Raw genomic sequence first — 24,828 nt, 5'->3', positions numbered from 1 at the left:
CTATCACTATTAAGAAATGTTGATCTTAAGCTAATGAGAAATCACAACAGTCAATTATAATGCCTGTGAAAAGCCAAGTAAAGTGTATTCAAATACACTCCCCACAGAGAAATTGGCTAACATCTAATTTTGTTACCATACTGCAGCAGTGCAGAGTGAATTTCACACAAGTCAGTCTTTTTAAAGCCTTTGTGATTAAATAAACTTCAATAAGGTTTACAAAACTCTGCCTCTGAAGAAAAATGACAGCAAATTCTTATCACAGGTACACTCTACAGTCTTATTTTCTTACCAGAAGCAACCATCAGTCAGTGCTCCAGTGTTTGTACTGTCGTGGTTACAGATCCATCGCAAGGATGAGGCTCCCTCATCCCCTGTCCACAGAACCAAAAAGATCCAGGCCCCATGCCCAGGCTAATGAATATCTCTATGTGACGCATTGGTAACACAAAGTAACAAGAATATAGCTCAAAACCAGAAGATGGAAGGTAACTAGCATAACACCAAACCCAGAAATGATTGAAGATTTTAATGGGGAATAAATTCATTATACAAAACCAAGGCTGAGAACGAAATAGGCCTAAGAACATGGATATTATGCTTGAAAGACCCTACAAGCAATACACGAGATCTCTGTGGCTGCTAAGCATATGAAGGTACACATCCAATAGAAGTGTTGCCTGAGACAGGCTTCCTTCTCACGCACAGAGATGAAAATTCCATGTCTTGCAGGAACACATGTTTTTACACTGGAAAACACACAAACAAAAAATTCAAAGTGTTTTCTTAATCGGCAGCCCCAACCTTACTCTATATCATACTCATGGGTCATTCTACACCCTAATTATATAATTACATGATTATATATATAATGGGGAGTAAGTAAGTTTTCTCTGGTACAAATACGAATGTGACTGCAATGTAGACAATTCAGACCTGACAGCAGAATACCCAAAATAACAAGAAAAGCAAAGAGGTATTTAGAGTAAGCAAGGAGTCAGAGGGCTGAGTAATAAGATAAACTACACAAAATGAATGTTTGAACTAAATTTAAAAAGGAGTTTTCCATTTGCAAATCTCTTTCTGAAGCTGTGTAGAAAGCCAACCTCAAGTGAGATTTCTTATTCTATGAATGAATTTGCCTAAGGAAGTGATAAAACCTCAATTTCACAAGACACTAAAAACAAGATCGGGCAAGACATTACTACCTACACAACTGGAGAGCTATCCCACGCTGTCCGGAGAGTCAAGACAGGATAACTGCACGGGAGATTAGGGTACAACTGTTTCGGCCAAATCACCAAGAAACGTTTCATAGCAGCAGATCTACTAGAAACACCCACATCCCTTAAAGAGTTGAAAAAAAATCTTCAAAAAACAAACTCCTCAGATGTCCTACTAGGATATAATATTAGGAAAATGGGAACCACAGCTAAAGTTATACAGACTTAGAGCAAAACCTAGTTGTTATAAGTGCTCAGTATTTTTTGCTTTTCTGCACATTCCAGACCGATGCTTCATCTTTCTCTCTGTGTCATTCCTACCTGACTAATCTCCTCTAGGATCTTCCCGCAGATATGCCTCATGGCTGTTTTTCTTGTTAGTCCTATCTCCCTCATCTTCTTTTTTTGCCTTTTGAGTTTTCTGTTTCACCAATCCTTTGTAAATTCCCCACACTTTTTCATCTGATCTCCCAAGATACTACCTTTTGCAATCAGCCAGGTACCAGCCTATCCACAGCCCACCCTGGAGGTGCTGAAGGAAATCTAGACATGCTTTCTGCAGACTGTAATGGATAAGACCTATTATTTACTAATTTTCTTGTCTGTTTAAAAATTGGCACTGTCTTGAAGTTTCCATAATATATACCTCAAATTTTGCTTATGTCTTCACTCTGTGAAAGGATTTTTTTTTCATGAAATCAGCATCTCTACATGTCAGTAGACATGTCTGCCTTATACAATTCTTGTGTTTCAAAAGAAGGCAGGAATCGCATAAACACCTCCGTCAGCTGAACAAGATAAAACTGCATGAAGACAAGAAATTGCTGAGACTGTTTCTGCTCTGCAAGTAAGGCAAGTATCTCTCAGGAAAAATATACTACCTTTGATAGTATGCAATACAGCTGACAGAACATGAGCCAGCAGTGTGCCCAGGTGGCCAAGAAGGCCAAGGGCATCTTGGCTTGGATCAGAAATGGCGTGACCAGCAGGTCCAGGGAGGTTATTCTCCCTCTGTACTCGGCACTGGTGAGACCGCTCCTCGAATCCTGTGTTCAGTTCTGGGCCCCTCACCACAAGAAGGATGTTGGGGCTCTGGAGCGAGTCCAGAGAAGAGCAACAAAGCTGGTGAGGGCCCTGGAGAACAAGTCTTACGAGGAGTGGCTGAGAGAGCTGGGGTTGTTTAGCCTGGAGAAGAGGAGGCTGAGGGGAGACCTCATTGCTCTCTATAACTACCTGGAAGGAGGTTGTGGAGAGGAGGGTGCTGGCCTCTTCTCCCAAGTGACAGGGGACAGGACAAGAGGGAATGGCCTCAAGCTCTGCCAGGGGAGGTTTAGGCTGGACATTAGGAAAATTTTTTTCACAGAAAGGGTCATTGGGCACTGGAACAGGCTGCCCAGGGAGGTGGTTGAGTCACCTTCCCTGGAGGTGTTTAAGGCACGGGTGGACGAGGTGCTAAGGGGCATGTTTGATAGGAATGGTTGGACTCGATGATCCTGTGGGTCTCTTCCAACCTGGTTATTCTATGATTCTATGATTCTAGGACAATGACAAACCTTCCATTGATAGTTATGAATATAGTAGTTGCAGTACAAAATCACGTATAAAAGAATATATAGAGAGAGTCTACAGCAAACAATCCATACTAAAACCATAGTCCTGAAAAGAGAATTGACCTTCCATGTTCAAGTGAAGCTGCTGGCCTTTGTACTCCCATTTCAAATACTTTGAAAGAGAAGAGCCTACAAATTATAAGCAATAAAAGCTGCTGCAGAACAGAGACCTTAACTGAAGATCTGTCTGGTAAGCAAGATGAAATGATGCATGATGCCATGTCTCCTTCTGACATTTAACATTAACTAGTCAGCTTTACTCCACTTGGTTACTCTATGGCTGAAAAAGCAACTGCAAAGCTTGTTCTGCCAAACCCTTGCATAGGCAGATCTGAGAGATAACAGTTTACCAGAGGATTCCTGCAGAGTTCACAACTGCTGCCATCACTGTCAGAAACCACACTTTCTGCTGGCAAAGGATCTGCTGGAGCTTTTCTAGCTGTTCCATGTACATAGGTGCAGAGATGATACTGCATGGTGCTAATAACTTCCAAATGGTTAATTCTGTTCACATTCTTCGAATGTAAAACTTCCAAGCATATCTATCTGTGATTTATGTGTGTTATGTCACTATTCATAGCCTGGGGTAGGTTAATAATTGGCATTAGATAGGGAAATTTTCAACACCAATGAACAATTCAAGCTCTGTGGATTTCAGATACATAATACATTAATTTTCAGCTTAAAAAGTGAGACATGCAGCAGGATGATTTAATTTAGTGCAGGACTGGAAATTGTTAGGAACTTCATTTATATCACTTTTCAGCACGTACGCAATGAACAGCCTCTCTACCTGGGAGTCTTTCTAAATGCCTCAAGAACCCAGGGGCCAGAGATAAACTGAAGGACTAGCCTATTTATGATGCATCATCAGAAAGAATCACAGTGCTCCATTTATGATTACAGGGCTGGAAGCCAAGAGCACTGCATGCACCTGACACTTCTGTCTTACCTTTTCTTGCAGATCTGCTCCCTTTGATGTGGCTACACCAAGAAGGCTTTTGGCTCAAAGGCAGGCAGTCACTGCGGTTTCCTGTACTTACAGGGTAGCAGTAATAGCCACCCCAAAAGGCCTACTGGGGAGACTAAAGCTTATTCTCGAACACATCGTTCTTAACATTTGTTCTGGAAAATCAATAGACAATATCATCAGAAATTTATGTGATTGCTACGTACTGAATTTCTCCAAACTCTTAAAATACCTTCATATGTTTTGGCAGCAGTCTACCAACCTACATAAGTCAGGGCCAACCGTAATATTTTTAGTAACTTGGTCTTCAGCTAAGGTCATATCAGATAAAAAGTGTTTTCTTCCATGGGATCAGAGCCATCTCTTGAAAAAAGAGGATTTTAAGTGGCCTTTTTCATATGATAATACTTTAATCCTAAATTTCTAATTACTGAACTACAACTCCTTTTGATTGCAGCTATTAATTACAGATTATCATTAATGTTACCTGGATTTAGAAGTCACTGTGGAATCTGGGTGCACTTTACATTGCTCTAAATTGGGTCGTTAACAGTTCCACTTAAGAAGAGCAAAACACTGCACCCTGGAGCAACCCACAGCTTTAATGACAGGGAATGAAGAAAAGAAATGGCCAGTTGGCTGACCGCCAGCATTTCATAGCTCACAGTTGAGTCTTTGTGCATATGAACTGTAGAAATGTGGCTACAATAGCACTTCAATGCATGTCAACCAGACATGAACCTCAGAAACCACTCTGCTCAGTGTTTCTGGGAACAGCACCATGCAGGTAGACTAAGCATGATCCTGCACTGCACAAACTCACAGGACCTCTACCTTTCTCTAGGAAGAACTATTTGTACTCTGCTCAATCTGAAACACAACATTTTCTTGCTTATAAAGGCAGGTTTTATTGGACACAGATATCAGAGAGTCTGGTTCTTCTTCAATATTAATAAAGCTGGAAGAAAGCGCAGCATAGCTATTTGTCATGCAAACCTACAAAGGCTAAGAATTTGCATATTACATGCAAATTTCCCATCTCTTCAAACCTACCTGAAATAACACTGGATTTTTTTTCCATGCCCTGAGCTATTCTCTTCTGAGCACCTCAGACTGGTAGAAAGACAGAAGAGAATGTGGAATTGGGAACCACACAAAGGGAACTGGATGACTGCGAAAGCAAAAAACTAACAGCAGCAGCAATAAATTACTGGATGGCTAATCTGGGGAAGGAGGACGTGACAAGAAACAAGAGAAGTCACAAAGACCCACTACAATATCAAGAGGGAAGGGAGACAGAGAAAGGCACTGTTAGGTGAAGACATTTCAACACCAGGAATAATGAAGGAGGGTCCATGGAGAAATGGAAGAAGGCAACATTCTCTGCTAGGCACTTTCTGGGGACACTGTGGCAGCAACTTCTGGGTTGCTTGAGATAGGGGTTTCCCTAACAACTCCCCACAAAGGTCCTGAGTCTGAAGAGTGTCAAGAATCCTCCAAGCGAAGTGAAGAGGCTTTCTTGCAAAGCTGTCCTTGTGATTCTGAGTGATGCCCACACTTACTATGGAAGCTTGCTTTCTTGAAGGCACCAATGCCATGCACAGGTATTCTTTGGGGCCTGTCCCTCTACTGACAGAACATCTGCACAGGTTCCCATTTATTTATCTCACAAAAGAGAAGACTGAGCAGCGCCCACAAGTATACGATTGGGACAGAAGTGTTTGCAGACAAAGGATGAAGTGCCTGGACAGCACCTTGCATTGCACCTGCTCACTCGTCCCTGGCTTCCATCAGTGCCACTGCACTAAATCCACACACAAAAGCGTTAAAGAAGGCAAATGCAGCCAAGTACAGGGAGGGAAAACAAGAAATCATTTACATCCACCATAAATTGCAGCACACTAACTCCTTGCGCCTCAGCACTCAAGGACCAGAAATTATTGAAACAGACAAGGCTACTAGCAATCTGCAATTAAACCCTTCTAGCTTGTGAAGAAAATTACAGTAGAAGTCTGCTGTGTACAAATTCATTATTATTTTTTGAGCTTGATAATTATTTTTGTTGCAGTGAGGAGAAATGTACCCATGTCAGTTCATGCATTAAAGAATGGTCCTGAAACAATTACTTCTTAAATACACATAAGTCTCCCCAGTGTAAACATGCTCCATTTTATACCATATCCTCTTGGTATGAGGCATACACTGCAACATGACTTATTGGCTGTGTATGATGAAACATTAAATGTTACACGTTTGATGGCTTCAGGCTTGTGCCTCAGATTTTACATGGGCTGATGTTGATTAATGTACAAATTGCCAAATTTATAAAGAGGCTAAAACACAAGGTTACACTGTGAAACGTATGCTAATAGAGCACAATTTATATAAAAAGGAAGGGAATGTAAATATTTAACTGATGCCAGAGCTGGATGCTTTGCCCAAGTCAGGACTGAGCTACATTGATTGTTCAAGAGGAACTTACCCAGGTCTAAACTCACACAAGCCTGATCTCAGACAGGCTCAAAGTCTGTATATTTTAGAAGGAAGATTTAAACTTAAGATTCTTCTGCTAAAAGGCTGAGGTTTTAAAATTTTCCTTGAAGTCAATCAGACAACACTTGTGAGTAAGATCTGATCAGTGTGCATGGGGAGAACTGGGCTTAGCTCAGGTCTCAGTTGGAAGCACCAAGAGGCAAGATCCTGACAAAGATCCCTCCATCTCTGCGGCATGCAAACACAACGTCCTCAAGAGACCAAAACCAAATCAAGACCCTCCAGCTAATTTGCATTTATTAGCAGCCCTACGAGAAAGTAAGGTCTCTCAGAGGTGAAGGCTGAACTCCCTTTTCATGGCTCCAGTTGGGTTTCAGACACGACAGTGAGACAACACAGACTGTCTTTGTCTTGCCCTTGTGGGATTTCAGCTCAGGGCTGTCTATAGGCTAGCTAACAAAAGCAATTATATAGGCAATTAGTCTGCACAAAAGGTTTACATCAATGTTTTAGAGATTTATTTTTAATCCCTTCATTGTTAGTAAGAGTTAATGTGTTGATTTAGCCACAGTTACAACTTACTTACTTACTACAGGAAAGTTTTCTGAATCCAAGGTTGATTAGGATCTCCTGGATTCAGATACTCTCTAACATTAAGAAAAAAATTAATAAAAAATAAAAATAGGGCCAAATTTATTTTCATTGCTACTTTTTTGGTAATCTGCCAATTGTTTCATCTGCAGCTTAAGCACACGCTTGTACTAGATTCCCTACAGTTTCAACAGATGCAGAATTCTGCAAAATTCCAGGGGCTACTGAACATCCAACAGTGGGCACGCAGACCTCAGCACCAGGAGCCTCACGCCAGTAGCTTCACAACAGGCATCAAACCTAAAGGTCTGATGAAGTCAATCTCCTGAATCCCTACATTATGCAGCAGTCCTTATGCAATTCCTCATGTACAGTTAGGACTAAGGAAACAGTTGGTGCAAAAGAGCCACTTCTAAACAACACAACTGAGACATAGCAATCCCTCATCTTAATTGCACCCAGCAGTACAAATGTCTGTAGTCTTCATGACCCCGTAATGGCTTTGCCACAAAAAAACATAGAGTCTCTAAAGTTAATAGCCTGTACAAAAGGAAATCAACAGGAGCAGGGCAAAGTTGGCTTGTTCAGTCTTAACTGCTTTTACAGCAGCTGAAGCCACATGGAAGGATAAACCACTGATGATTTTTTTATTAGCTCAACAAACAAGAAGCGAGGCATTTGATGTAATGCTACTGCAGATCTACAGAGATTATGTTTCAAAGTCATGGCAACTGCCATGCTTTAAGAAACTAGTTAGCTTGGAAATGGATATAGGTTTTCTTTGAAAGGCAGGGTAATCCAAATAAACATGCTGAGCACAGTGCATCCAGATGAAGTTCTAGTGGACCAACTGCTTGCCTAGTAGCTGCAAACCACACAGTTGTGCAAAGGTTTTTCATTGCTTTTCTTAATTTCTTGTTCTTCAGGCCAAAGGACTGCAGCAATATCAAGCTCAGCAGGTGATAAGAGCAAGTGTCTGCCAAAGTAAGCCTGAGTGTGTGCAGATTCTGCTGAGTTCAAGTGAGCACATGCTTATTATGGGGCTAAATTTGACTAGCTGGTTCATTAACATTAGTCAGATCTGATAGCATCCAGACATGCTTGAAATATTTTGTACAGACTATTTATGAGAAAAGTAAAACATGACTTCTCCCTGAAAGCTTCAAAGCAAACACGACACTGGGAAAATGAATGGCAGAACGTCCTGTACCCTTCTCACCAGTTTTGTACCTAATATCAGCAGAACGCTTCTCTCTCTTTTTTTTCCATTAATCTGTAATTAGTTCCCAAACTACTCCTTATGGTCATTTTAAATTTTTCTGCTGTTTAATTTTTCAAGTCTCCTAAAGTTCATTCATAGGTCCCTTTCTCACTACACCCAGGAGCTGTGTTCGATTACTCAGCTCTGATTATCTTGTACAGGACTCTATTTCACCAAAACAAAGCAAAGTCTTGATGCTACCAAAGGGGCTTCTGAATGAATGATGGAGTGAGACCACACACAATGGCAATTTTGGTCTCTTGAGGAGTGGCTGCTGTTTTGGGAGGAGGGTTCCTGTCTGAGAGATATGGAGCATTGAATGCACAAAGTCTAAATACTCCTTCAGCAATAAAAGAAAGATGTAGGAAATACTTATAATTTTATTCTGGCAGATTACCTTCTCATTTTCGTTATTCTGGTCAAATACCACCATCTGCCACCTGTTTAAATTAAGTTGAGATGCTGACGTAATCAAACTCCTTACCCCATGGCTGTACGAGACTGAAACTTTTCCATCATTTAATATATGGATGCTCAAGGACCTATTCCAGACTTTACTGAGATAACTGAAAAATCCAGCATCAATTAATGATTTTGGATGCTGTCTCAGGTTTCTGTATGTCTAATCCTCTTGGAGCCCTGCACTGCTAAGTTGTGTATTTTCTTACCCAGACTTCCAAAGTAATTGACTTTGACAGTGGGTTTGTGTGCTGCTGTTAGTCATGCTGTTTACATAAGGCCAGGGATAACAGATTATAGCATTATAATATTCTTTTTAAAATTTAGCCATTAAAGACTCAGAACGGATGTAACAAAAGTAAGAGAAGAGATTTTCTAGCAGACTGCCTCATTTGATAATGACATTATATTTGGTGATCACAGTCCAACTCCCAGCAGTCAAATATTCCTGCGCAGAAAGCACAACTAGCAGACGTAGTAACCCTCTTGGCAACTCCAAGATCCCTCCAGTGAGTGATCTCTCCGTGCCAGAACTGCTCCGGGATATTAACAACTCTGCCTGGACAGACCATGAACTTCAGTTTAGTCCTAAGCCTGTGAACGGGGGAAATCTCACCATTCTCATAGGAATCCAAATTTAGGAATCCAAATTGAAAATGTTCTCCATTTACAACAAAGGCAGGATAAAACTAACCTGCAGTAGGAGGCATATTCACAAAAAGATGTGAATAGACCAGAATTGGATTGAACAGAGAGGTATTTCCCCAGGTAAAGTGATCAAATTAGTTCCGCTGCATTGGAGGTCATTGAGAAGGTACAAACATCCTATCTCTCAATGCAAACTTAGCATAAATATCAATCTTGTGAAAGTGGGTTTATTCACCATGTTTCTCAGCAAATCGTGCCTTTTTTTTAAATGTCTGGGCTTGGTATGCTGAAGGCGGGAATTCTCAGAAGATGTGGTTCTCTCCAAACCACAGAGCAAATCATGCCCTGTGATTTTGGTTTCCTTGCATTACAGGCTTAAAGCTTTGAAACCATTTAATGCATATACATTCATTTATGCAGAGTCAGACATGCGTGAGCACACAACTAAGCAGATACAGATTCTGGATTCAGATACAAAACCCTGCACACACAGTGTCACAACACAAACAGCACATCCCAAACATCAACGGTAAGCTCTAAGCAATCTAGAAGACTCCTACAGTGTTTGATTTGAATTGATGATAATTCTTTAACCCAGGTAATAGAAACCCCTACCCGAGGGGATGCAATACTGAACCTGATGAGCACCAAGGCAAGTGAACTCATCAGCGACATCAAGATCAGGGGCAGCCTGAGCTGCAGTGATTGATCACACACTGGTGGGGTGCAAGGTCCTGAGGGATATGGGACAGGCGAGGAGTATAGCCAGGACCCTAAATTTCAGGAAAGCAAACTTCCAGCTCTTCAAGGAGTTAGCCAGTAGGACCCCCTGGGATATGGTCCTCAGGGACAAGGGAGCAGAACAGAGCTGTCAAATATTCAAGGATGCTTTCCATAAGGACAAGAGCACACAGTCCCCAGATGTAGGAAATTAGGCAGGGAAGGGAAGAGACCAGTGTGGCTTAGTCACGACCTGCTGGTCAAACTGAAGATCAAGAGGGAACTGCACAGACAGTGCAGGCAGGGACAGGGAACCTCGGAAGACTATAGGAATGCTGTCCGGTTATGTAGGGATGGAGCCAGGAAGGCCAAGGCACAGCTGGAGCTGAACTTGGCAAGACAAGTGAAGACCAACAAGAAGGGCTTCTACAGGTACGTCAATCAGAAAAGGAAGGTTAAGGAAGGTGTACCCGAACTGACGAATGAAAATGGTGACCTCGTATCAACAGATGAAGAGAAGGCTCAGGTATTCAACAGCTTTTTTGCCTCAGTCTTCACCGATGACCACTCTCCTCATTCCTCTTGGGTCAATGGACAACAAGAAGGGGACCAGGGGAGTGTAGCCCCTCACACTGTAGGGGAGGATCAGGTTTGTGACCACTTGAGGAACCTGAACATACACGAGACTATGGGACCTGATGAGATGCATCCCAGAGTCCTGAAGGAATTGGCTGATGTGGTGGCCAAGCCACTCTCTATGATAAATGAAAAGTCAGGAACATCTTAGTGGGTTTAAACATGTTGCAAACTCACTTAAATGGAACCAGAGACAAGCCTGACATCCTCATATCTTGCATACTTTATATTAGCCCAAAGATACACTCTTACTACCCAGGCATGAGAGAAGACAGAGGGAGTGAACAGGATGAGGCATCTATACATTTTGCAACCTTCCAGCAGACTCCTGCAAGAGGTCTCTTTTTATACCTAGAGACCTTTAAATGTGGCAGGGGAAAAGAAAAATTGTATAATCATTGCACTTACACACTGTGCAGTTCATATCACAGCACCTTAAAGAGACTGCTGTTTTTTCAGAACCCAAAAGTTAATTTATTTTTCTGGCAAACCTCTAGACATCAGCACAGCTGACTTTCTGGAGTCAGAGACACCCTGTACCTTGACAGCTCTGCGTATGTTGCCATGAGCTCTCCCAGTGGAGGCTCCTGTCCATATCCATATGGTGCTTCCCAGTTCTGTGAGCGTTCCCACTGTGGTCAAGGGAGTTCTGACTAACAAGGAGAAATAAAGGGCTGCCCAAAGCTTCCAGGATTTGGCTAAATTAGTGCCATTATGCTTGACACTGTGCCAGGCAAGAACTTGATCTCCACTCCAAGTGGATAAACACTGCACAGCAGACACAGGAGTCTTGGAGATCTTGGCATGTATTTATGTAAAGCAGTGCAGGTGGGTTTACTTTTCAAATAAATAAATACAAAAATACTTCATAATACTTGGAAGTCAGCAGAGAACAGTGTGGTGGAAGTAGCTTCCATGTCCTGGGTTGAGAAGAAAGTTGCAGCAGTAACGAGTGTCACTGATGAAAGGAAAGAGCAGACCACACAGAAGACACCGAGGAACGGAGGACATTCTCTTGCATTGACCACCTAAACACAGAGCAGAACCAATATGCTGCATTAAAAAGAGACATTTTCCTGTGTATGCAAAGGGAAATATTTTATTTGAGTAGGAACTTTTCCTTAACAAATAACAGCCAACTAATAGCTGTACATCTCTCTTCCCTACCGCAGCCCCATGGAAAGGGCTGTCTACCGACACTATGATCAAACTCAGACATCCAGGAACATGCTGAAATCTTAACTGGTACAAGTATCACTTGATGATGCTGCTAGGTTTATTCTATGAACCAAGAGTCAAAAACTCAGGGGAAACCAATATGGTTTTTCAAGTGGTACTTGTTCTCACTTGTGTTTCCACTGAAGTTAAGAGTAAAGCTGCTATTGAATTAGGAAATACTGAGCACTTTTGAAAGCTGCACAAGTGGATGAAAAGTGCCTTACAAAGCTATTAGCTCACAACTGCTCTGTAAGTTACAAGCAAAGAAAATAAAGAAAGTAAAGTAAAAGCAAAGAGAGGTAGAATTGTTTGAAAGCCCTTCTAAATCATCACAATCTGACCGCCTGCGTTAGATAAGCAGCTAACATTCTCTCGCAGTCCCTTTCATCTGCACACAATCTACTGAAGGCCACTTCATCGTGGTCTAGGTTTTAATTAAATTTAATGTTTATTTGCACATGATAGGTATATCACAATTCAGGAGACGAAAAATCCCTGCTCTGCAGCCATCAGTCACCTTCCTGAAGTTTATGGAACCTAAACATACATTGACAGACTGTAAGCGTAAAATACGGCTAGGACTGACTGAAGTGGAACAGTTATCTGGTCTTGTGGCACGGGCTTACAGCCTCTTGACTCTACTTGTTAGTTTGGAGGTTTCCTGCACATGAAAAATCTCCTGGGCTAAACGGGGTTAGAACAAGGGATTCTCTGGCCCATAAGCTCCGACTGATATAAAGGACAGAACTTACATTTCATATAGAACCATGTTCCTAGAAATCAGCAGCACACCCAAATCCAGGGCACTCCCATGATAGCGAGCACAAGGCAGCACAACCAACACCGGCTCTGGAGGGCTGCATGAAACCCAATGCCACAGTGTGTGCCGGTGGCACCTTGATAAACTGCAGGCCCCTACAGATTATGCACTCTTACAAGCAACTCGGACATGCCAAATGTTTTACCTAACTCAAATAGTGAGGGGAAGAATTACATAACTCAGAGATTTGCTTTGGCACAGGGCGAGGACATCGTGGCACCATTTGTGTGTACTCAGCAATTTTAGAATCCAAGGATTTCTCTGCATTGCATGCTTAGAGATCTAATAAGAGCACTCTGCACAGTTTCTGGCTGGTGAGAAAGCAGACAAATGAGAAAAATGAAGACTTGTGTTTTTACTAGGCTGTCAGTTAACATTTAGCAGCATGGCTCAAGTTGCCTTTTAAAGGGTGCTGTGCTCCATCTTGGCTATTACGTGAAAAATGACACAGTAAAGCAGCCCCTAATGACCTTTTATACACAAACATTTGTATTCTTCAAAAGGTGAACGTGGAAGGATAGGAATGAAGGAAATCTCCCTTTCGACAACTAAACTAGATTTCCAGCAGCTCATTTATACACAGCACTATGAGAGCTCTGCACTATTTGATTAGCAGCCCAAAAACATTTATCCACTTAACGATTTAGCTTTCATTCCCTCAGTTTTAGGGAATCATGATTCAAAGTGCTGTTCTTTGCTAACACTGATGACTTAAGACTGGCTTTAAGGAGTACATTCGTTGGGCCAAAACGATAACCATAGTTATACCCAGGCTAACGGAGGCACAGGGCTTGATCCAAAAGCAAGCAGAAATTGTGCTCTACTTCATTGCTGAATGACACCTTCCACTCTGCTCTGCTAGAAGAAATATATGGCATGACTGAAGAAAAGTGAAATGAAAATACAACACTGTTTTCTGCCCAGAAAGGAGAAAAGAAGAATGAGCTTAACAAAGTAATTTCAGACATAGGGAGCTGTTGTACCAAAGTAATTATGGAGACTATTTCCTTGTGTTCATCTTCACTCTAAAGTAATAAGGCACTTAAGTAAAACCAGACACTGGACCGAAGGTTTTATAGTCTCTTCTCCATGTACTACTGGAGCAGAGACAGCTGGTGGGACAGAGAAGGAAGATCCATAACAAAGCAGGCATTAAGTCACATGGTGCGGTTTCTGAAAAAAAAAAACTAAGACACAGGCCATTTTTTGTTGAAAAAGGTCGGGGGGGTGGGGAAAGAGAAAGGTAATCTTTGAAAAATAACCTTCCAAACAAATAGAACAGCCTGTGAAAAAAAGATCAGCACACTGTTTGGGGGGGGAACCAGCAAATGCAGCTTAAGGAGGATCCTTTCTTTAACAATATGTGGCCCTGGCACCTTGATTCTCTCTCTACTGTTCATTGACAGAGCCATAAAAATGGCAAATACCATCAGAAATAAAAGACTAAATAGAAAATGGAGATAAGAGCCACAGCAAAATGGTCATTTCATCAAGAGTATCTGTGCAGCTGGGAGGTAACCCTCTTCAGGAGCCAGGCATCTGCTTCCTACATCCTGCATAAGCACTTCTTACACAAAGAAAACTTTACATCTGTGGACACTGCATCTAAGTTAACAAAATGACATCTAGATATAAGACAGCCAAGTGAAATATTTGAAGGCAGTTTGCGTGCACAAGTGGAAAATGAGGAGATTCAAAGCATTAGCCCATTAGCCTTAGCCCCACCTGCAAACCGGGCCATCGTTTTAGGTATGGTCAGCTCACATAAAATTCATTTAAATACAGTAGGCTAATGCTGGAATATGCCTAAATCTCAAAACACACTTTTGAAGGACTGATACAGAAGCTGCAGCTGCAGAAACATGTCTTAAAGTATCCTTTTGTGCTGCCACAGTATTCAACAATCTTGTTACACAGACAGTTACTAACACAAGCTATTAGGAACATGTATTTTAAAACCTAGGTGAGATGGCCAGCATTTCTGTCTGCTTCCCTATTGCATGTTTCTAAACATTCAGAAATGCAGTGAGTGAGAAAAAGAATCAGCATGCGTGAAAGTCAAATAAAGAAAAAAAAGGTTGACAAATAATTGCAAAGAACATTTAGTTGAAGACCAGAAGAATAAAGAAGAAAAAAACCTTCAACCTAGATCACAGACCTTTTGCGCCAACTGCCTGATCTTTAAACTTTTCAGTAATGACTGTTGAAAGCCCTGCATGGTCCAAGAATCAGGTCTATTCCAGAGATATCTGGCACCCTTATTTTCACAACAAAGATGATTTATAACTTTGCTTTGTAATACTGCACCTTTGGAACACTGGGTATTTTGAAACCGTCCATAAGGGATTTATTTTGGGGTGAAATTCTCATAATGCTAGTTGGCAGAAGTTTAAACTAAAAATCTTTAAAGGTATTCAACTTTTAAAAGGCTTACTGTGAACAAAATAGCAAACATGGTTGGTATCAGGAGCCAAAGATGTTTTTTCAGCCTAGAGAGCGTTAAGTAGGCTGTTGTTCCTTACATCTGGAACAGTAGTAATCTATTCCTTAAGCCTGAGCAATCAAATTACTCTAATTTTCTGTTGTCTTGGCTTGAATAAATATTTTCAAGACAAGTTATGTTAAAAATATGCACACACTGACTGTAAAGTTCAATGTGCATAACATCTGCGCTGCAATTTAGTGTGGCAAGTTGGAAAGGTATACCCATGCAAAGGGACTTAAAAAAAACCACTCAGTTTCCATTTGAATTAACAATCTACTGAAGAATAACTACTGTAAAAAAAAAGCTGGCGAGAGGGAGGAATTGAAATTAAAAATATAGAAATAGAAGGGAAATTATGAAAAAAAAAGAAAGACTAAAAGGGAGGCTGGAATTCCTGTGGCAGCCTGCACAGGAACAAATCTCAAAGGGATAGCAGGCTGCAAGAAACAGAGCCTTTCATCATTTTGTGGTATTCAGAGCTGTCCTGTCCAGGTTGAGTGGGCAACTGGGGGAAGAGGGGGGAGTGTGAAAAATATTAGGGGTCATCTGCCTCCTCAATCCCCTCACAACCCTTGGAAGTCTCACCACAGCAGGAAGCTATTTGGATTGCAGTTCTTTGCTGGTTTGTTAGAAAAAATGGACACTCTCATTTCACTATAAAGTATTGAAAACTGAAATGTTGGGTGAAAAAAACAGGGATAACCATTATAATTGTTTCTGGCAAAAAGTACCAGGGAATTGCTCCCACTTTCACATACAGATTCACTAAACAATTGAATGGGCAATGAAGGGAAAGCATAGTTGGTATTTTTGGAAGCCTGTGTCAACAAAATCAAACATCTTACGCAAGACTTGTGTCTGAGGAACAAGCCTGCAAACCTACAAGCAGGGTGTCTGTGAGTAAAACTGTGTAAAACTTTGGATCAAAGTCCCACGTGCTTCTTGCTTTTTCCTCATACATCAGTGACAGGGACTACAAGTATTTCTTAAGCTATAACAGTATCGCCAGTTTTAAACAGGTCATCTAAAAAAGAAGTTATTTTTCACTTACATGGCAACACTCACATTCCAGCCTAATGTAAGGAAGAAAATGAAGGTGCATAAATCTTTTTCACTAATGCAGATTTTCCTTTCCACTACCATTTTCCACCAAGTACTGCAATATTAGGAGACCGATAGTAGATTGGGTAAGAAGGTCTTTTCAGTAATTGTCTTTTGTAATTCTTCATTTTAAGAAATAAACAGTTGGCACTGTTTTTCCTTAACAGGCAATGTTTAGGGTAGTGAGAAGCTCTAGGTATAATTGAAGACACGTACATCTGTAGACACTTATTCCAGCTGTTCAGTTAAAAAAAAGTTGCTGTTCTTCCTTCCCCCTAAAAATCTCAAAACTGATTTAAAATTAGTATTTTGAAAGCTAATGCCCTCTTCTGCTCCCTGAGTCAGAAATTTGCACTCCCATCATAACTTCAAGCTTATCCCTGCAAACACAAATGTTGCGGGTTTCCTCTCAGGGAAAAATACCTTCTGTACAAGCACAGCATTTAAACAAAATATCAGGCAAACCCAAAATAACACTGCAGCAGCGATATTTCTCATACATCTGTTTGATGCTGCACAGAGGTATGTTTCCAGTGCCCCAAAGCCCAGCTGAGCTCGGCTGCTCTGCAGCAGGGCAGAGGCAGGGGAGGGGATGTGAAAACGCAAGGACTGCATGGCTTTCTATCTCCTTTGAAGAGAGAATTATGTCTGCTGAGATAGAGCACAATTGATGTTGAAAATGCAGGCGTACTAATAAATTAATATCACAGCAAACTCAAATTACAGGATTTATGGGAACGCAATATAGTCCGTTTGGTAAACAGATCTGAAGTACAGATGATTTGGGAGGATAAGAAATACAGAAGCTTGGTTTGCTTCCAACTGTGGAGATTAATGTCAGTGTTTAAGAAAGCACCATTTTGCTTGCATGGGGAAAAAAATTCAACCATCTGAAACAAAATATTGGATTGCCTCAGTAGCAGAGGATTATCCAAATGTAGTAAAACTTCACCTTGCTTCTTTTTATACCTTTATACCATCAGATACATTTTATACCTTTATACCATCAGATATCATGTAACTGTCCCTTCCAGCCTTGTTCTTTAGGAAGAGTGTGAGACTGGAAGTGTTGCTAGTTCTTATTTTTTGGACAAAGGACAACTCTCCTGTGTTAAAGCTGCTCAGCTCTGCTGCAGAGCATCCCTACTCCTGCATGCTGACAGCTCAAAACTCCTCCTGATGGCTATGAGCCAGGGCTTGATAACCATTGAAAGTATTTCATGCTGCAGAGAAATACTGTTCTTACCCTAATGTCATCTAAAGCAAGTTCTTCTGGAGGAGTGAGGTTCTTTTCCAGAGGAATAGCAGCCTTAGCCTAATTTTGTGTATTCCCTGAAACACAGATCTGGGCCAAAAGAAGAGGAAAGTCTTCCACCATGAAGGCGAGGAGCATACCTCTCCTTTCCCTCCTCCAACAGGAAGACATTCATCATAAAGAACCTGCCTGGAGCCTTTCATCAGTCACCAAAGCCACTTTCTATGCTCTTTCTCTGCAAAAGCAAACCTTCCCAGCCATTCACATCAATATCATACCTTTTACTATGGAAGGAGCAACTCAGAATTGTTTAAACGTATCCAACCTTGTAATTCTCTAGAAATTCTCTGAAAGGTCAAAGGTTTAAGGACAGTTCTTTGAAAAGAGTCCCATATTGCTGAACCTTTAAAGGAACCTGAACAGGAATGTTAATTACTTGGAGTCATGGATAACACACACTTAATGTGCTAAGTGCCCAGTAAAACTTTAACAAAAAAGCCTCAAATCTATTTTTCCTGAATGTATCTCAGGGCCCAGGTCAGCAGAATGCTGGAGCACATGAGTAACTTCAATAAGACTTAAGCATGGCCTTAAATATTTTGCTGTCAGAGGGGGTCATGGATCGTATCATAAAGAGACTAGAGCCAGAAAAACCCAGTCCAAAACACCAAGGATACCAGGTGATCCTGGGTCCCTGAGCATTAAAGGAAGAGTTATTGTTAATTATTGTCTGTAGTTGTTTTACGAACATCTGACAGTGTATTTGTTATGAAATTGTACCATGTTAATTGAAAATGTTATCGTACAGTCTTTTTCCCTATCTGGTAAAAATGTACTATGCATCCATCAAAGTAAGTGTTGGCGAGAAGAGCTAAAATCTGCATCAGTCTTTGAAAACAGGCTGTAATCTGATCCCGTCAAATGCTTACTTACAAAGGATGGCAACAGACATGATTTATTTTGAATATCATCAGACTTTAACATACTAGAATAGTGCACTAATATTTTCTGGTTTTACCCACACACTATATTTTTATTAAGCCCACGTGTGAGTGCATGAGCACTGTTTCTGAGTATTCATTGACTGCCTTGATTTGTAACTGACTCAAACGGTGAACACATTTCTTCCAAAATTTTTCATATTTATAAATTTGGGCTATTTCTAGGTTCCTGTTTATGTAAAATAACACTGATTATTGAAGAACTTAAGACAGTTTGTCAAAAAAGTTCCTATTTAAATTCCTTTTCCATTAATAATGCAAATACTGGCCACGTTTCCTTTCTTTTGGAGACAGAAACCATGTATATCTAAGGAAGGTTTTCACCATGTAATTCATATATCACCACTCTGAAAAGGTTCAAAGTTTCCTCAAGGTGTATCAGTAAAAGCAGACAAAGCACCCCTTATTTTTCCAGAGGATGGCCTGAAATTTGCATCGCAGTAAAACCCAAATGCCAGTGCAGCCGTGCTTATCCTCCCTTTCAAGTAAAGCCAACGTGGAAACTTGGAAGACCTTTTGCTAGACAGTCCTTACCATCTGCCTCCCTCCCTTAGCTTTGAACGTAGAGATTATTAGGCTGTGTCCAGCGAATTAATGAAATGATGGCACACTGAAAAACAGTGTCTTCAGTTGAGAAATAACTTGCAAAAATTAAAGGGAAATAGCAACATAAGGTGAAATATGTTATTAAGAACAACTTCAAGAGGAAAGCCTTGGTATGTGCTGTACTTGACTGGAGGCTGGGAATCTGATTACCCACTTTATTTCAGACTATTTGGTTGTAAATGCTGCTGATGGGATTTTGATTCCCTGTGAACATCAGGTGAACATGGAAAACTGGGATTTCCTCCTAGCTGCCGCAGGAGTAGCCCCATCCAGGAGCACAGATGCAGAAACCTATTTTTTCGACTAGAGAGAGGCCACCAGTGAAATCACAGTTCTTAAAGCAGAAAATGTGGGAGAAGGTTGGTGTTGGGCCCCTCACAATGGCTGTGGCTCCTCCCTGGTAGGTAGAAATCACCTGCATCTGAGACAAAGCACATCACTCGCTACGGACACTAGGTCTGTATCCACATGGACAAAAGGAATACTTAGATTCCTGCTTCCATGAGCTGATGATTACACAGGACTATAACAAAATTTGTCAGGCAATAATATCTCTTTGTCTTGGCCTCACTTCTACCTCCAGAGGTCCTGTGTGACATCTACTGCCTTTTCATGTATCAAAATTACATCCCACAGCACTGCTTCTTTCTCCCTTCAGGCTTACTTCTGATGCTCATGCTTCCAGCCCCAAGTGGGTATTTATCATTCATTCTGTGTCTCACTGGATCTCATATATCCTAACACTTTTATTCTCAGACACAAAGCAGCAAGAATCAAGTAAAAGACATTTTACAGTTTTTCCCTAGGTAGGTTTCTAAGGACCCTGCTCATCTACACCAAGCAAGTGATTTGTCTGAGCAGTAAATACCACTAGAAATACCACCAATTAAACGGTAACTAAAGAGAAAAGACACACTGATTACATATCTCAGCTTATTTCATTACTCCTGCAATTCTCTGTGACTTTTCCCTTCCATATCACTTCAAGATGTTCAAATTCACAGGCTCATCGATTTTCTAATACGTTTCCATCAGTTATATTTCTGCTACTCCAGCAAACAGTCAGTGAAGCACTCTGAGTTGCACCACTCTCAACTTTATAATTAGAAATATTTTAATTGCTGTCTCTCATGGAAAGAAAGATAACTTATCTTTCCTAAAAATAAACAAATCCAAATTGAAAGAATTCATTCATAATTAGATCATTCTCTCCAGAAAATCTACAAGCAAGATTGACAATTCATGGAAGAGATAAGATTAGAAATATAATTTAAAAATTGTCTTAAGGGTGAAAGTTTACACCCACATCAGTTAAATGACATCCATATCAGTTACAGAGAATAAGCTTAGCTCAGCTCCAATTAAAACCAAACATCAGCAAAAAAAATCTATACCAATAAAACAAATAGGCAGTATCTTTCAAAACTTTACTATTTTCCAAAGTGCCAAGGAGTTTAAGAAGTTAGAAATATTTAAAGAAATTGGGAAGGTTTTAAAGTGGAGTTTGAATATTGTGCAAATAGTTTTACATAGAATTTATTAAAAGCTTTCCAAACTTAGGTTACATTAAAACAGAGTACTAAAATAGAATACTCCTGGGTGAAAAGATAAAGACAGTTAAAGAAACATTGTGTATGAACAGGAATCTGCACGACAGCCACTCACAAACTGGGGGATGCATGAGCTGGTTTATTAATAAAGAGCTGACTTTGGCTTTTATCAAAAACTTGAAATACACCCAAGTCATACCCAAGATTGAAGAAATTTGGTTAAGTGCTCTTTTCTCTCTTTTTTTCTTCTTTCTCATATCTATCAACACAACTTGATTTCAGGCAACAATCTTTGGGATGCAAACTCGAGCCTCAGAAACTTTCCAAGGCGCCTGCTCTCATGGTATTCCAGCCTTGCTAGAAACAGAAATTACTGTCCTCTAGCAGACGAAAGAGAGCCTAATCCTGTAAGATTCACAGTCCAAATTCCAGGCCCAAAGCATTGGATATGCTTGGATAGGCTTCCCGTAAGCAATTGAACTTTGTGTGCTGGCATGGGCTCACTCCCTGAATCTTTTGAAGTCTGCCCCATCAGATGATTGATGTACATCAATGTCACAGCAGAGGAAGAGCAGACAGCTGCTTGCAGTGGTGTCAGCATCTCTGAAATGGCTGACTTATTTTCCTAGTATAAAGTGAACCAGAGCCACCAGAACTTGAATTGTATTAATTGCCAAACACGCCAACTTCAACAGAAGCAGAGCAAGCCCAGCATTTCCCAGCACAAGTAGTGGTTGGCATCACTGTGGCAGCTCTCCCTGCTCACCTTGCCCAGCACAAGGCTGGGGATGACTCTGCTCCTGGCACTGGGACCTACTTAAATTAAACATGGTAACTCTGCTGCAGAGGAAACTCAGAGCTGAGTGCTGGACCCAATCTGACATGAGCCAACAACAACCTAAGGTTTTTCAGCCTTCAGCCATGGACTGCAACAAAATGATTTAGTTGATACAAAATGAGTTGCAACCGCTCACCTGGCACATTCCATTGTCCCTTCCTTCCTTCCTCAGATTTACTAAAGCACAAGAGACCTGCGATTCAAGAAGCAACTCATCCATAAAAATGTATGAGGAATCTGCTCCTTTTCCCTGCTACCAAAATGCAGTATGAGAAAAAAATTCAACTATTACTGTTCGCGTGGATGGACTTGCTCAGAGATGTCACACCTTTCTTGTTGTTAAATCAACTGAGTGACACATTTATAGCACCAACAATGCTTTCACTAGTAGACAGATATTTAAAAGAGTATGACATGTTTTTAAGTATTTATGAGTTATAATGCTGCAGTATTATCGGAGCATACAAGCTACTTGGTCCTTCTCTGCCTCCAGCTCAGTTGTCGCCTGTGCCCTTCTCTCTTTGTCTGATCTCTTTTGGAAAGTTTTTAGTGTACCTTGGAGAATACTGTGATTTCAGTAAAGCTGGTATACGAATTACATTTTATTAAATGTCATGGTAAAGTGCTCAGGCACTGATGCACAGCCTATTAGTAGCTTTAAGATTTCAGTGTTTTGGTGGGAATGCCTCAAAACTGAAGTATGTTTTCTTTGGCTAAAGCACCACCATTAGACGCAGTTTCTCCTGACATTTTAAGAATTGTTTTATGACTGTTTCCATGGAGGTCAAAAAGGAAATTACTGTTCCAGGAATGCTTAGATAGCATCCACGGCAACACAAAAGCCTAAGTTATATAGCTGCATTCTGACCAGTCTGATTGTGTGATGATTAACAAGTTGTGCTGCCATAGAGGGCCCTGAGCTGGGAATGCCGCTGGGAATACCGCTTCCTAAGCTGAACAGTGAGCTCCAGTGACTGATCCAGCATCTTCTAGGTCATACATTTTCCTGCAAGCCCAATTATCAAATTTTCTTCCTATACATTTCATGAGTCACAATTATTACTTCCCTACCAATTGCCAGATATTAGATAGAACAAACAATGAAGTCCCACTCCCTCTGTTGTTTTTTTTCTTTTAAAGAAAGTGACTCTGCTTAAGACTTCCATGAGAACGGTGATTGTAAATTTATTAGCTTCACTTGCTATGAGGAAGCTGTTAAAGGCATTAGGAAGCAGCCAGATAACCAAGGCCATAAAATATTTTAGAAATTAATGAATGAAAGATGGGCTGAAGCCACAAAGTGTGAGTCTGGTTCTGGTTTTTGAACTTGTACAGAGTTCACAGATGCTCACAGGCAGGGCTTTTATTACAGAAAGTGAAGCACCAGTGCTCAAGTTTAGGGCAGAATGAAACTTCTTCCAAAGCTCAGAGTTATCCCAGATCCTTGGGGTTTGTTCTGATACACTGCTAAAATTAATCAGAAATCCTGTGAGCTGGAAATTGCTACAGCTGGCTTTGGTCAAGCATTTCCTGACACAGTGCTTAAGAAAATAACATTACTGCTGCCACCACCAGTTACTGCATGCTTGAAAGACCATGTCGATAACGAGTAAGATTCATTCCTGCTTAAAAGAATTCATGATCTGAATAGGTAAAGCGCAGGAAGGGGAAAGGGTGAAGCAGCACTCAAGCAAAATGATGGACGTAACTATTGCCCCAAGCCAGAGTGTGGCCCCTGCTATACTGCATCAGCCCTTCTGACCTGTGCTCTCCAAAAGCGCAGAGAGATCAATCACTTATGTTCGTCAAAAACAAAGAGAATTTGAAGCCTTACCCAAGTTCTGTTGAAATCAGGGAATTCGCTACTGATTTAAATGGAAACACTGAAATTTAAATTCATGCTTTATATGCTGGTGCCGATATAAACAACTTTTGCTTGGATAGGGAGAAATAAAGTCTTTATGTCTCTTTCCCTATTTTTTTACTCAAAAAACCAAATACCCTGTAGAAAAAGATGCTGGATATAAGACCTTAGAGACATCCCCCCCCACACGTAGCCTTATACAACACGTTCAATAAATCAGATCTTGCACACGTCATCATTTTCTCCTTAAAAATGAAACTTACATTTTAAAACATAAACTACATTCTTCCTTTCCTTTCCTTTCTACACCATCCCTTTAGACATCTGCATTAGCACAACTAGACCAGTAACAGCTGCTGAGACTCACTCTTCACTTTTTCTTGCATGGTTCCTCTGTCTCTGAACTACACTTGCTAACTGGGAAAGTATCCTTGCCAGAGTCTTCCAGTTTCTTCACAGTGTGACCACAGTATCAACAGAGAGGGCCGTGGACCACCCACAAGTCAAAATGGCAACCAAGGCAGTTGACTACATGGAAAAAATAACGTCAGAAAACTATTGGATGTATTTTTAGCTTCTTTTAATGCACTTCAGCAGCTGAAAACAAAGTGGGAAGCCAGAACCATGGGCCAAGATCCAAAAGGCATAGGAGCTTTTCCATGGGCTTTGACTGGCTTTGAACTAGGATTGCTCCAGCCAGGCTGCCTCCAATACACAGCTCAGAGCTACTTGATTAAACTGTTTTCTGGGATTACAGTCCTGTTTCCCTCACACATCATACGTGAGCCTTAAAGAATTACATGCAACAAGATTCTAGGAAATGGAAGACTTATGAGGAAAAATCCCTCTACAATAAAAATCTTATCCTTGAGAAACGTGCATAGCAGAGGATAGAGATTAGAGGAACTGTTTTCTACGACATTACATATAGCATCCATTCTAACTGATATTGTAACAGAGGGGGGAAAACGACAGCTCAGGACCTTTAGATAACAGGTTAGGCTTCGGAAGTATTATCTGCAGCTTCTTTGAATAAAAGTGAACACCAGAGTCCAATTTGACTTTCTGTACTCTTTAGGCATAATTACAGGGATAAAAGGATCATAATTTTAAATACACTGATCTTTGAGACACAAATCTGGGAAAGAATCATAAAGGAAAAAATAATCCAAAATTATGATTAAACTAAAAATCACATTTTTAATTAAGCTTGTTGACTGGGCTGCCATACTGCTCTGCCCATTTTGTCTATCTCCCACTTGTAACAATACACAGAACACAGCTCACAAAGTAGATTATGGGCTTTCTGTAATTATTTGGATTTGTTTGTTTGATGGCCATATTGATGCAAGGCATTCTTAGGAATTCCACTATCATAATATCTGGTAATCGTAATTCTGAGCAATTTCCAGATTTGCAGTAATTGCACAGCCAAAGGAGTCCCAAATTAAACCAATCAATGTGCAAAACCTCCAGAAA

At 40.7% G+C, this 24,828-nt stretch overlaps 1 protein-coding gene across 3 annotated transcripts in view; it reads right to left on the bottom strand.

The window, feature by feature from the left end:
- Positions 1-24,828, bottom strand: part of ROR1 (receptor tyrosine kinase like orphan receptor 1) — a 172,022-nt gene that overhangs the window by 58,663 nt on the left and 88,531 nt on the right. Inside the window, exon 1 of one of the 3 annotated variants that reach the window (XM_069861866.1) lies at positions 21,622-21,646. The exons of the other annotated variants lie outside the window; for them this stretch is intronic. The gene's annotated coding sequence lies outside the window, so the exon portion shown is untranslated. Of the gene's footprint in view, positions 1-21,621; positions 21,647-24,828 lie in introns of those variants that run through there. 3 annotated transcript variants of the gene reach the window in all.

Source organism: Phaenicophaeus curvirostris, chromosome 8, assembly GCF_032191515.1.
Source record: "Phaenicophaeus curvirostris isolate KB17595 chromosome 8, BPBGC_Pcur_1.0, whole genome shotgun sequence".
Taxonomy (NCBI): domain Eukaryota; kingdom Metazoa; phylum Chordata; class Aves; order Cuculiformes; family Cuculidae; genus Phaenicophaeus; species Phaenicophaeus curvirostris.
The sequence above is the reverse complement of the archived record's forward strand: the minus strand, read 5'-3'. Positions and strand labels throughout refer to the sequence as shown.